Source organism: Bos taurus, chromosome 17 (assembly GCF_002263795.3).
Source record: "Bos taurus isolate L1 Dominette 01449 registration number 42190680 breed Hereford chromosome 17, ARS-UCD2.0, whole genome shotgun sequence".
NCBI classification, from domain to species: Eukaryota; Metazoa; Chordata; class Mammalia; order Artiodactyla; family Bovidae; genus Bos; species Bos taurus.
Window position 1 is genome coordinate 58,127,032 of NC_037344.1, and position 12,972 is coordinate 58,140,003.

General features: G+C 43.1%; 1 protein-coding gene across 3 annotated transcripts in view; it reads right to left on the reverse strand.

Moving 5' to 3' along the window:
- FBXW8 (F-box and WD repeat domain containing 8) overlaps nt 1-12,972 on the reverse strand; it is a 114,312-nt gene that overhangs the window by 100,235 nt on the left and 1,105 nt on the right. The gene's annotated exons all lie outside the window — the stretch shown is intronic.

Below are 12,972 nucleotides of genomic sequence, written 5' to 3' on the forward strand. Positions count from 1 at the left end.
AACCGATATATTAAAGAGAGGTCCAAGTCCCCACACCTTAAGAAATACGTAGACCTGCAAGGTCAGGAGACCAAATGCTGCAGTTTCCTGTTGCACACTTGGAATCCTTCTGGCAAGACATTCTCTCATTGGCTCTTGTAATGGAGGCTGTGATGGGTCACTCAGTTTCCCTGTCTGGGTCCACAACACTTATCCCCCCAGAGGCCCAGGATGCTGCCTGCCAGCAGCTCATAGCTGCGTCCTTTCCCAGGCACGCCCTGAGCAAACAAGCTGCCTCATTCCAGGTCACACTCCCTCTTCAAGGGCAGTGTGCAGCCAATGACCGCGTGATAGCGGAGTAAAAAGGCCTCAATATGGGACCCCCTCAGCAAGGCCAACCCAGGAAACCACCTGCACGCAAACCTCTACCTCAGAGTGTTTCACGGTTAATCCTACCTTTACTCGCAAGCAGCCCTGTATTCAACACATTCCCAAGGGTTCTTATGCATAATCCCAGTGTCATTAAACTAGGTAACCTACTTCACTTTCCACTAAAGACGCAACAGAGAAATGCAAGTTAGAGTGACATTATTATATCAAAAACCAAAAAACTACAGAGGAGCTTCAAGGTTAAGTCAATCACTCATAAATTTCACTTTGTTATTACTAGAAACATACCACTTGCGAAACACCTTACAAAAGATTGAGAGTTATGAGCATGTTTGATCCCGTGGTTGAAAATGCAATCCTTTTACAGGTACAGCGTGACTGGACAAGGAGATAGAGCCACATCCTGGACTGAGGCTGCAATCCAGTAGCCACGTATAAATTAGCCGAGGCAGCAGGAAGGTCCTAAGTGCTCTCATTTGGGACTTCCCGCAGTTCATAAATGTAAGTAAAAATGATAATAATAATGCTACTAGTGGGTACAGAAATACCTTGTAACCTAAAAGGTGCCATCACAGACTTCTACCTAGACTATTTTGAAGCATGTGCCATTGTGCTCAGTCGCTTCAGTCACATTTGACTCTTTGCAGCTCCACTGCGCCCCGCCAGGCTCCACTATCCATGGAATTTTCCAGGCAAGAATACTGGAGCAGGTTGCCATTTCCTACTTGACCCAAGATCAAACCTGCATCTCGTGTGTCTCCTGCACTGGTAGGCAGGTTCTTTAACACTAGCGCCAACATACCACTACCCCAGAAGTTATTGGCCAAATTAACCAACTGTATCTGTACCAACTTAAATATGGAAATGGACAAGTTGTCATTTCAGAAACTAAGATATCCTAAGAAGAAATCAGACAAAGGGTTTCCCTGATGGTCCAGTGGTGAAGAATCCGCCTTGCGATGCAAGTGACATGGGTTCAATCCCTGGTCAGGAAGATTTCACGTGCTGTGAAGCAACTAAGTGTGTGCACCACAAGCACTAACAAGAGCTCTAAAGCCCAAGCCACAGCTACTGAAGCCACGCACTGCAAATACTGAAGCCCACGCACTCTAGAGCCCACGCTCTGCAATGAGAAGCCTGCACACTGCAATGAAGCGGAGCCCCTGCCTGCTGCAACTAGAGAAAGCCTGCCCAAAGCAACAAAGACCCAGAACAGCCAAAAATAAAGTAAGTAAATCTTAAAAAAAAAGACACTTGAAATATTACAGGAAACTTTGTCATACTATAAAAGTGTTAGTATGATTACAAAGTTTAGAGAATAATTTAGAATGGCCAAATCTATGGTACAGAAGACCACTCGGAAGACCAATAAATTTAAAGTATTAATATTAATGTGTACATGCTTGATCCTGTTTGATTCTTTGCGACCCCATGGACTGTAGTCCGCCAGGCTCCTCTATCCATGGAATTTTTCAGGCAAGCATACTGGAGTGAGTTGCCATTTTCTCCACCAGGGGATCCTCCCAACCAGGGATTGAACCCTGCATTTCCTGCATTGCAGGCAGATTCTTAACCCACTGAGCCATCAGGGAAGTCCCACAAAGTATTAACATTTCTTCAAATTTAAAGAAAAACATCCTTTTGACAGCATACAATTTGGCTTTTAATTTTTTTTTTTAATGATTCAGATATTGACTCGCTATCCACTACTGGTGACCGCTGTCCTGTACCAAACATCAGAATCATCTTTGGAGTTGTCTGGGTGTGTGTGTTTCAAACCAAAATCCAGGGTCTCACTCAGACCTTCTGTTCCAAATTCTCAGGAGTGGGGCTCAGGCATCTACTCCTTAGGAATTCTCATGCAAACCAAACGTTGAGAAACACAACCCTAACTTATCGACAGATATAAAAATCAATCCTTTCCCAATCAAGTCAAAAAAAAAAAAAGAAAGCCACCACAGAGAGGTTATGTTACTTTGTTAATTCAAAGTCAGTGAATACTCGATTTTCCCAAAGTCTACTGGACTTACTCCAGTAAATGTTAAAAGAAATTGCAAACAGATCCATCCCCAGGGAGGCCGATTTGTACTCTCATGTACTAATGTAAGACTAATTCTGCAAATGGATTGGTTTTGTGCCTTACTGTTAGAAATTTAATCTGTCTTCTCTTGTTTAGTAGAAGAAGGGATAATCACTAAGCGCCAAATCAGTAAAGAGTGAAGAAACGGACTTAAGGTTTGTTCCCAGCGTTCATCTCTAGGGCAAACAGAACACGAAAGCTCTCTCTCTAGATGACGTCTTAAGAAACTGAGACAAGAACCTCGAGTTTAGACAACAGATAACGCAACATTTCTGCGAAATCTGCCCCTGAAAGGAGACTGTTTTCTACAGGAATTTATCTCAACTGTTCACATACTGCTGAAGAGTAGAGCAGACCCACACAATCTCATGAGAAGGAGTGGATGAGTTCCAGTTTCATCTGTATTTTCTTTAAGAAAAATAAAATTGGTCGACTGCAGGGGGAAAGGTCTGAAATACTGTCGAGATAAACAGGTGTTCGTTTACGTTCCTAAATGTGTCTCAAAACGCATAATAACTATGTGACCTTTTCATTTTTAAAATAAGGTAAAATGTTTTACGTCCAAAACACTATCTGAATTGAAGACCATGCCAACTGCTGGGGCGGGAGGTACTATGAGCGGGTGTGTAAGAAATGAAGTCAACACTCAGAACTAAAATTTTTTATAGAGATATATCATTGTCACATAAAATGGGATAAAAACTGGAGTCTACAAAAAGCAATAAAGACAGTCCCCCAAGGTACTCCCAAGTTCATTAGGAAGCCAGCTATTTAGAACTTGGAAATCATTTCTCTGAAGCAACAATGCTATAAAGGGTGGTTGAACTCCCAAACAGTCCACAAAAGGCCAGTTTTTCATTTAACACTTAGCATGATCCCTTGCGTGTCACTATGAGAAAAAACAAAAGGAATTCAATGAATTTGGGTTGATCACATACGTGGCTGATGTAACTGAACTACAGTACACAGTGCACTACAGGTCCACTGCAGTGTCTACCAGGCACACTGCGCTGCACACAGCAGATGCACATTCAACATCCACGGTGCTTTTTTTTAATGGGCTTGCCAACTTCAAAAGCCACTATCATTCACCACCTACCGGTATGATTCCCCCAGGCGCTGACAAGGGATGGACACAAAATGGTTTAGCACCTGGATTAGTGAGAGCTGGGGCAATCCCAGGAGGTTGGGCAGTGGGGGAAGCTAGGAAGGCAGAAGAGGCTGGATCTCTGCTTTCAAAGCCCCTTTTTCATCTACAATGGGATGCAACTTCTCTCTCCAGGAGGAAGAGAAGTCAGAAGAGGGAGCCCTTTGTCAAAAGCTTCAGGTCCCAGAGGAGCCTGTGTGGGTATGGCTGGTTTGTAGAAGTTCCCTGTCAAGGGTCCCAAACTCTCCAAACACATTCATACCATCAAGACTAGCTATATAATTTGTGCAGCCCAGAGGAAAACAGAAGTGTAGGGCCCCTTGTTTAATATTAAGAATTTCAAGATGGTAACAAGAGGGCATTAAACTAAGCAGCATATGCTGCTGAGCCTGGGGCCCTAGGTGACCACACAGGTCACACGGACCCGTGAGGCCAGCTGGCCCTGGCCGCCACAGAACCTTTGCACTTGCCGTCCTCTGCCTAGAATGCCCTCTCCTGAATCTCTCCCCGCTTCTGGAAGTGTGACCTTCCCAAGAAGGCTTTCTTGAATACACCAATCCCCAACACATACACACTCTTATCCCTTCTACCCGCTGTATTTTTCTCCAGAGCATCTACTACCCAACCATTATTTGTTCATTGTCCATCTCCCTCTTGCCCAAAATGTGGACTTTTATAAGAGCGTTGATTTCTCTGTCTTGTTCACTGCTGTAGCCTCAGTGCCAAGAACACTGCCTGGTACCAAGAAGCCCTCTCTCTAGTGCACGCATGTGCACACCTGCTCAGTTGTGTCCAACTCTCTGCGACCCCATCAACTGTAACCTGCCAGGCTCACCAAGAAGCTGCCTAATGAGTTATCTGAGGAGTGAATGAATGGAGCCCAGGTTGCTGCATGCAGCAGAACCTTCCAACGAACAGATGCCCTGAGTTACAAACTGTTCTAGTGCACACACAGAGACCATTTCAAAACATGCCCAAGTAGACACTTGCTCATTCACAACAGGAAAAAATGAATGGCACTGACAGGAGAACATTCTAGTTTGGGTAAGGAAGAAGGCAGCGAACCCTGGGCTGGAGGAATCAGGAGAGAGTAAACAGAGGAACAAGCATCAAGTGAAGCCTTAAAAGGAAAGCAAAGGACAGAAAGGAAGGGAAGTCTCACCAGGCGGGCCAACACTTGAGTTCACATTTGACTAGGCTGCCTTCTCATTTTGTATTAGTGTTTCCCTACTTGTTTCTAAGTTTAACAAAAAGAGGAAAGTCATCAAACTGACCTTGCTGACAACAGAGATGTAGGCTGTGACAAACTGAGCAATAAATACTGGCCAACAGTATTAAAATTTTTTATCAGGCCTGAAAACCCAAATCTTAATGCTCTGAATGGTCACCAGGGTTCCAACCGCCATAGATCCTCCTTATGAGGTTGCTGTTGGAAGCAGCAGTCCCTGTTATTTCTACTCCACAAATGCAGGCAGGGCCACTACTACACTCAGTACCATGGGTGGGGGTACAGGAGGAGGACAACAGACCTGCCCTTCAGGGATTCCAATCCAAGGGCGGGGTGGATGCTGAAGCAAGAGGTTTACCAGGAATAACGCTTAGCAAAGAGGAAGTGAGATAGCATAATAAACTCTTCTGCAAAACCACTGATAATAATAGTGCTAGCTTTAACTTACTGGCTACTGACTGTAAGCCATGCTTGGTGCTAAGAATGTCCCATGCCTCCATACAAGATGATACTAGCATCGACCTTTTTTGCTAAGTAAGGCAAGATAACTGAAACTGCCCACGGTCAAACAGCTAGGCGGCAGCAGAGACCAAATGTGGACTCGAGTTTGCCTGATTCCAGAGGCTGGACTTGTAACCAGGGCCAACCTGATCCATTAATATCACCATTTCAGTTTTTAAAAAAAGCAAGACTGTAGGCTTCTGAGGTCTGCGACTGTGTCCATTCTGTTTACTGCTGATTCCCCAGAACCTAGCTGATCCATAAATACATGTTGGATGAACAGAAAACACCTACATTCCTGCAAACACTTTGAACTCTTACCCCCTTAAAGCAGTCATCTGTTGTTTCTGCCCAATATCCATTTCCTCTTTTCTGTTAGGAAATCATCCCATTCTTAGTCAACATGGGTTAGGTGAGGCTGACTCCACTCATCTGCAGGAGAAGACAGTGGATGTGAGCCTGGCCAATTTGCATCAGTGACTGGTTCAAGGATGGACCAATGAGAATTAAAGTTCATCACTCTGGGAGCATAAAACATGCTCTTTTTCACCGAGTTGCTTAGCTGCTAGCATAGAAAACTGAACTGGCCGGCAGCCATTTTATCCCAAACTGGAGAGCACCTGTCTATGAATAAACCCAACAAAAGGAAAGCAGGACCAAGAAATGAAGAGATTCCTATTAGGAAGAAAAAAAAAAACTTTGCCAACTACGAGGTAAAGGATGTTAACCAAACTTACTACAATCATTTTGCAGTATATAGCTATGTCAAGTCATCATGCTGTACCCCTTAAATTTATTGTGTTCTATGTCAGTTATCCAAGTAATCCAACTCTATGCCCCAACCAGTAATGCTGAAGCTGAAATTGAACAGTTCCATGAAGACCTATAAGACCGTCTAGAACTAACGCCAAAAAAAAAATGTCCTCTTCATTATAGGGGACTGGAGTGCAGAAGTAGGAAGTCAAGAGATACCTGGAGTAACAGGCAAATTTGGCCTTGAAGTACAAAATGAAGCAGGGCAAAAGCTAACACAGTTCTGCCAAGAGAACGCACTGGTCATAGCAAACACCCTCTTCCAACAACACAAGAGAAAACTCTACATATGGACATCACCACACGGTCAAAACTGAAATCAGACTAACTATATTCTTTGCAGCCAAAGGTGGAGAAACTCTACAGTCAGCAAAAACAAGACTGGGAGCTGACTGTGGCTCAGATCATTAACTCCTTATTGCCAAATTCAGACTTAAACTAAAGAAAGTAGGGAAAACCACTAGACCATTCAGGTATGACCTAAATCAAACCCTTTACGATTATACAGTAGAAGTGACAAATAGATTCAAGGGGTTAGATCTGATAGAGTGCCTGAAGAACTATGGACGGAGGTTTGTGACATTATACAGAAGACGGTGATCAAGACCATCCCCAAGAGAAAGAAATACAAAATAGCAAAATAGTTGTCTGAGGAGGCCTTACAAATAGCTGAAAAAAGAAGAGAAGTGAAAGGCAAAGGAGAAAAGGAAAGATATACCCATTTGAATGCAGAATTCCAAAGAACAGCAAGGAGAGATAAGAAAGCCCTCCTCAGTGATCACTGCAAAGAAATAGAGGAGAACAACGGAATGGGAAAGACTGGAGATCTCTTCAAGAAAATTAGAGATACCAAGCGAACATTTCATGCAAAGATGGGCACAATAAAGGACAGAAATGGTATGGACCTAACAGAAGCAGAAGATATTAAGAGGTGGCAAGAATACACAGAAGAACTATGCAAAAAAAGATCTTTAAGACCCAGATAACCATGATGGTGTGATCACTCACCTAGAGCCAGACATTGTGGAATGTGAAGTCAAGTGGGCCTTAGGAAGCATCACTACAAACAAAGCTGGTGGAGGTGATGGAATTTCAGTTGAGCTATTTCAATCCTAAACGATGATCCTGTTAAAGTGCTTCACTCCATATGCCAGTAAATTTGGAAAACTCAGCAGTGGCCACAGGACTGGAAAAGGTCAGTTTTCATTCCAATCCCAAAGAAAGGCAATGCCAAAGAATGCTCAAACTACCACACAATTGCACTCATCTCACACACTAGCAAAGTAATGCTCAAAATTCTCCAAGCCAGGCTTCAACAACACATGAACCATGAACTTCCAGATGCTCAAGCTGGATTTAGCAAAGGCAGAGGAACCAGAGATCAAATTGCCAACATCTGCTGGATCACTGAAAAAGCAAGAGAGTTCCAGAAAAACATTTATTTCTGCTTTATTGACTATGCCAAAGCCTTTGACTGTGTGAATCACAACCAACTGTGGAAAATCCTGAAAGAGATGGGAATACCAGACCACCTGACACGCCTCCTGAGAAATCTGCATGCAGGTCAAGAAGCAACAGTTAGAACTAAACATGGAACAACAGACTAGTTTCAAATCGGGAAAGGAGTACATCAAGGCTGTATATTGTCACCCTGCTTATTTAACTTACATGCAGAGTACATCATGTGAAATGCCAGACTGGACGAAGCTCAAACTGGAATCAAGATTGCCAGGAGAAACATCAATAACCTCAGATATACAGATGACACCACTCTTATGGAAGAAAGCAAAGAAAAACTAAAGAGCCTCTTGATTCAAGTGAAAGAGGACACTGAAAAAGTTGGCTTAAAACTCAACATTCAAAAAACAAAGATCATGGCATCCGCTCCCATCACTTCATGGCAAACAGATGGGGAAACAATGGAAACAGTGAAAGCCTTTATTTTGGGAGGCTCCAAAATCACTGCAGATGGTGACTGAAGCCATGAAATTAAAAGATGCTTCCTCCCTGGAAGAAAAACTATGACCAACCTAGACAGCATATTAAAAAGCAGAGGCATTACTTTGCCAACAAATGTCCATCTAGTTAAAGCTATGGTTTTTCCAGTGGTCATGTATGGATATGAGAGTTAGACTATAAAGAAAGATGAGCACCGAAGAATTGATGCTTTTGAACTGTGGTGTCGGAGAAGACTCTTGAGAGTCCCTTGGACTGTCAGGAGATCAAACCAGTCAATCCTAAAGGAAATCAGTCCTGAATATTCATTGGAAGGACTGATGCTGAAGCTGAAACTCCAATACTTTGGCCACCTAATGCAAAGAGTTGACTCATTGGAAAAGACCCTGATGCTGGGAGGGACTGGGCACAGGACAAGGGGACGACAGAGGATGAGATGGCTGGATGGCATCACCAACTCGACGGACGTGAATTTGAGCAAGCTCCAGAGTTGGTGACAGACAGGGAAGCCTGGCGTGCTGCAGTCCATGGGGTTGCAAAGAGTCGGACACGACTGACAGACTAAACTGATGTCAATTATAGCTCAGTAAAACTGGGGTGGGGAGGATAAAAACAGAGAGATGGAAGTATTTCTAGTTACATTATAAATTACATTACAGAACAAGAACTACCACCTGAAATTCTCAATTATGTGAATCAACAGATTCCAGTTTGGTTTTTTAAACCAATTTAAGTTGGGTGCTGATTGCTTGCTGCCCAGAGTCCTGATACACCACCTAAAGAGAAATGAGACTGAGCAACTGGATTTCATGACCACCACAGTGAAGAACGCAGCAATATGCTTGTGATTATATTCATGCAGCTCTACTACCTATGGGAACCCTGAGTTTATTGAAAAGGGGGAAAAGGACAAAAAAAGGCAATACCTCCAAACTTCTCTCCAGGGCCATATCATTTCTTTCACTAATTCAACCGTATACCAAGAAGACAATTTAGGTGTCCCTAACTCACCACCTAGAACAGATGGTCTCTAAGCACTGTATCAAAAGCTTCGTAAGAGAAGGCTCAAGAGCAATCATTTCCAAGTCTTCATTTCAGCTGGGCTTGTCCATCAAAGGTCAGGCCTGTACCCGACTGTGTAACACTACAACACTACCCCATCAAGAGGCAATTTCACTCCTGATAACTTACTAGTTGTTCTTGCTTCAGTGTTGATACTGAAGACTGAACTGAAAGAGACTGCACCAAAAATAGAAGACCTGACAGTGTAACAGAGTACCAAAGATGGGGAGAGGAGGGGAGAGCGGGTGTTTGGAGGTGGTACTTTTTTTTTAAAATTTAAGACTAGTCAAGTGCAGTAGTGAGAAGGGGGGAAGAGTAAGGAGGTGGTACTTTTTATTTCCTTTTCAGGTCAAATGGATGAGACTGTCATGAGTTTTTTTTTTTTTGGGGGGGGGCGGCGGGGCATACCAAATAGAACTCAATCTTCCTTTCAGGAGTCACCCACAGATCCCAAACTCATGGCCCAAGGCAGATCTAGCCCACAGAGAAGTGTTATGGAGAACTAGAGGAAGGAAGAGTTCTTGTGGCAGATGGTTGTATTAACTAGTCCCAACTTCAACATGATTCTCTGTACTCAAGCATTTGCGTAGCTCCAATTCTGGGTATGGACATATGAATTGCTCTGGTCAATGAGACAATAAACACACAGACTTCACAAGCACTTGTGGGTTAGGACTTGCCCTCCTACCACTCTCATAACTCTGATAAGGTCCACCCAGGGCTAACCTGCTAGATGATGAGACACACATACACACACACAGCCAGAGCTGTTTCCGTGACAGGAGCTAACCTCAGACATGTACACGAGCCCACCCATGCCCAGCCCAAACTGCCACCCTGAAAGACACTGAGCTAAATAAATTCTTTGTCTTAAGCCAAAATTTTGGGGAAAAAATTTTGTAGCAAAAAATCTTTGATAAGAGTTGGACTTCCCTGGTGGTCCAAGTGGTTAAGAATCCACCTGCGGCTGCAGGGGACACAGGTTCGATTAGGAAGACCCCACATGCTGTGGGGCAACTAAGCCTGTGCACCGTAAGTGCTGAGCCTGCGTGCAGCAACTCCTCAAGCTTGTGCACCTAGAGACTGTGCTCCGCAACAAGAGGATACCACAAGGAGGCCCACACACCACAACGAAGAGTGGCCTCCACTCACTGCAATCAGAGGGAGCTCACGCACAACAGCAAAGACCCAGCAGAGTCAGAGTAAACAAATAAAATTATTTTAAAAATGAAAAAGAAACTGGTAAGAGTCCACATAAAAACACAAATCACAATTTGGGGAGGAAAAAACCTAAAGACTCTATAACACCAGGACCACATTCTTACATGGCAACAACCAGCTAATCTGGGTCAAGACTCCCACGTTTAGCCCAGCCATAGCATGCTGTTGCTGCTAAGTCGCTTCAGTCATGTCTGACTCTGTGCGACCCCACAGACGGCAGCCCACGAGGCTCCCCCGTCCCTGGGATCCTCCAGCCAAGAACACTGGAGTGGTTTGCCATTTCCTTCTCCACAGCCATAGCATACATTCCCCAATTTGTCACTATCATCTCATCCATATTAGGGTCAAGTTCATTGCCGCATGTCATCTCAGTTGGGTGGGAGTATATTTATGGCAAAGAAAAAAGTGAAATACCATATTCCACATATTCCAGTTACTATGAAAAGTGAAAAAGTTAGTACAATTACTTTGGAAAACGGTCAATATCTACTAAGGGTGAACGTATGCCTACTGTAACCCAGCCATTCTACTCCTAAGCAGATACCCAACAAACCTGTTCATATGTTCCAGAAGATCTACAAGATGTTCCTAGCAGCACTTTTCCAGACAGCTCGAAGCTGGTGATTAACAAACTAGTTATCAGTAATGCCCATCAACAGTAGAATTAGTACAATGTGGCATATTCCTAGGGATAAATCTCATGCATAATGCTATGCACAAGAACCCAGACACAAAAGTGCATGCTATATGATTCTACTGATACAATTTTAAAAATCAGATAAAATTTAAGGTGTTAGAAATCAGGTGAGAGGTTACCCTTGGGTGGAATGGCACAAGTAAAGGTTCTGAAGAGCTGGTAATGCTGTTCTGTAACCTGGACGCTGTTTACATGGCTATATACATTCTTGGAAACACATTAAGATGTACATTTATGGTTTGTACAATTCAATACAGAGGTTGTTTTTTTAAAAAAAATGGGGAAACAAGACCAAGAGGAGGGCTGTGCATCAAGAAAAACGGTTAAGTATTTTTCTTTAGTGATATCATGAAGACAATTTCTACACCGTTATGATGTTTACTATTTAATGTGACAAAAAGAATGGTAGTCGTTATGAAACAAATTATTACAAAAGTATGGCTGGAATCTGTGCTCAACATAAACACCTGATGAACTAGGAAAAAAGGATCAAATGAGTAACAGCCTACTTCACTCATTCACATTCCTGCCTGCCTGCCCTCTGTGGGCTCTGGGACTTACAACCCCTGAAATACAAATCCAGATCTTTTTTATAAAAGCTGCCATCGGTTTTCTGACTGAAGATACTGGGTGAGTCCCTTAAGTCAATTACTTTCCTAAACTTCATTTGCCAAATAAGTCTAATGCTAGCCACTGGAAAGGGTCACTGGGAAAACTGGAAATCACATTTCTAAACCCTGACAATACCAAGGAGACAACAAGCAAGCACACAATGATTTTATTAGTTTATTTTTTATTTATCGCCGTGTTACTGATGATTGCTAAGTACAGAAAACAAAAGAAAACCACTAGCGATGCCCCAACGGTTGGATGCTGCTGATGGTGGTGTAGTGACTGAGACTCTGAAGTCCCTTGGATCCTCCAGAAGGCAGGCTGCTTCCATTTTTAGGATGCTTAAGTGAGGGCTCCTGTTTTTGGAATGGACGCCTCAGGAGTGTTAAGTCTGGAAAACCCCGAGCGAGCATCAGGACCCCAAACCAAGAGGTGGTAAAGCTGAGAACGATATCTCAAACTCACCTGATCATTCCAATCACCAGGTTTCTGGGCCCCCTCCTCTGGAAACTGATGCAACAAGTCAAGTTTAAGGAACTCCTAGCTGGTGAAATTTAAAGTCCAACAGATCTGGACCCAAATTCAATCCAAAGAACTTGTCAGATAGGTAATCCTGAGCAAATTACAGAAAACCTGCATTTCCTCATTTGTAAAAGGAGACCAACAATACCTACCTCCCAGGATTGTTGTGACTCCTAAAGACAATGCCATATTCAGTAGGGAGGATTACTGGTCCTAATAATCCCCATTCCTGTTTCTCTTCACCCCCCATGCACTGGTCTTGCCTTTGCCTACATGTCTGTGAGAATAACTTCTGTGTAGATCCGCCCTGGCCTGGGCAACTTATCAGGTGATAAGCCACCTCGCCAAGGCATTAAATTTTAAAAATGTTTACATCTGTCAGACTTTAGTGGTCAAACACTTCTTACAGAAGCAGGCATGATGCCAGTATGAATTTTCACACATGTAAGAATTGACACGTTAAATGAGAATGTTTAACACATAGACCAAAAAAAAAAAAAACGTCATCTCTAACTTTAGAGATAGGCAGAGCACAGAACCAGAAACTTGGTGAAAACTTACAGCTACTAATGTTATTTGAATATAACTATATATTATGTTGAGTAATCCATTTCTTCTAGAAACAGCTTGGCAATTACATAACTACTTCCAACTGGGAAGCCACAGATACTGCCTTTGAGCCCAATTTAAATGAAGCCCTTGAACCCGCTGCCTTACCCCAACTCTTAACCATGATTGTGTTTCTGGTGATCTTGATTGTGCCA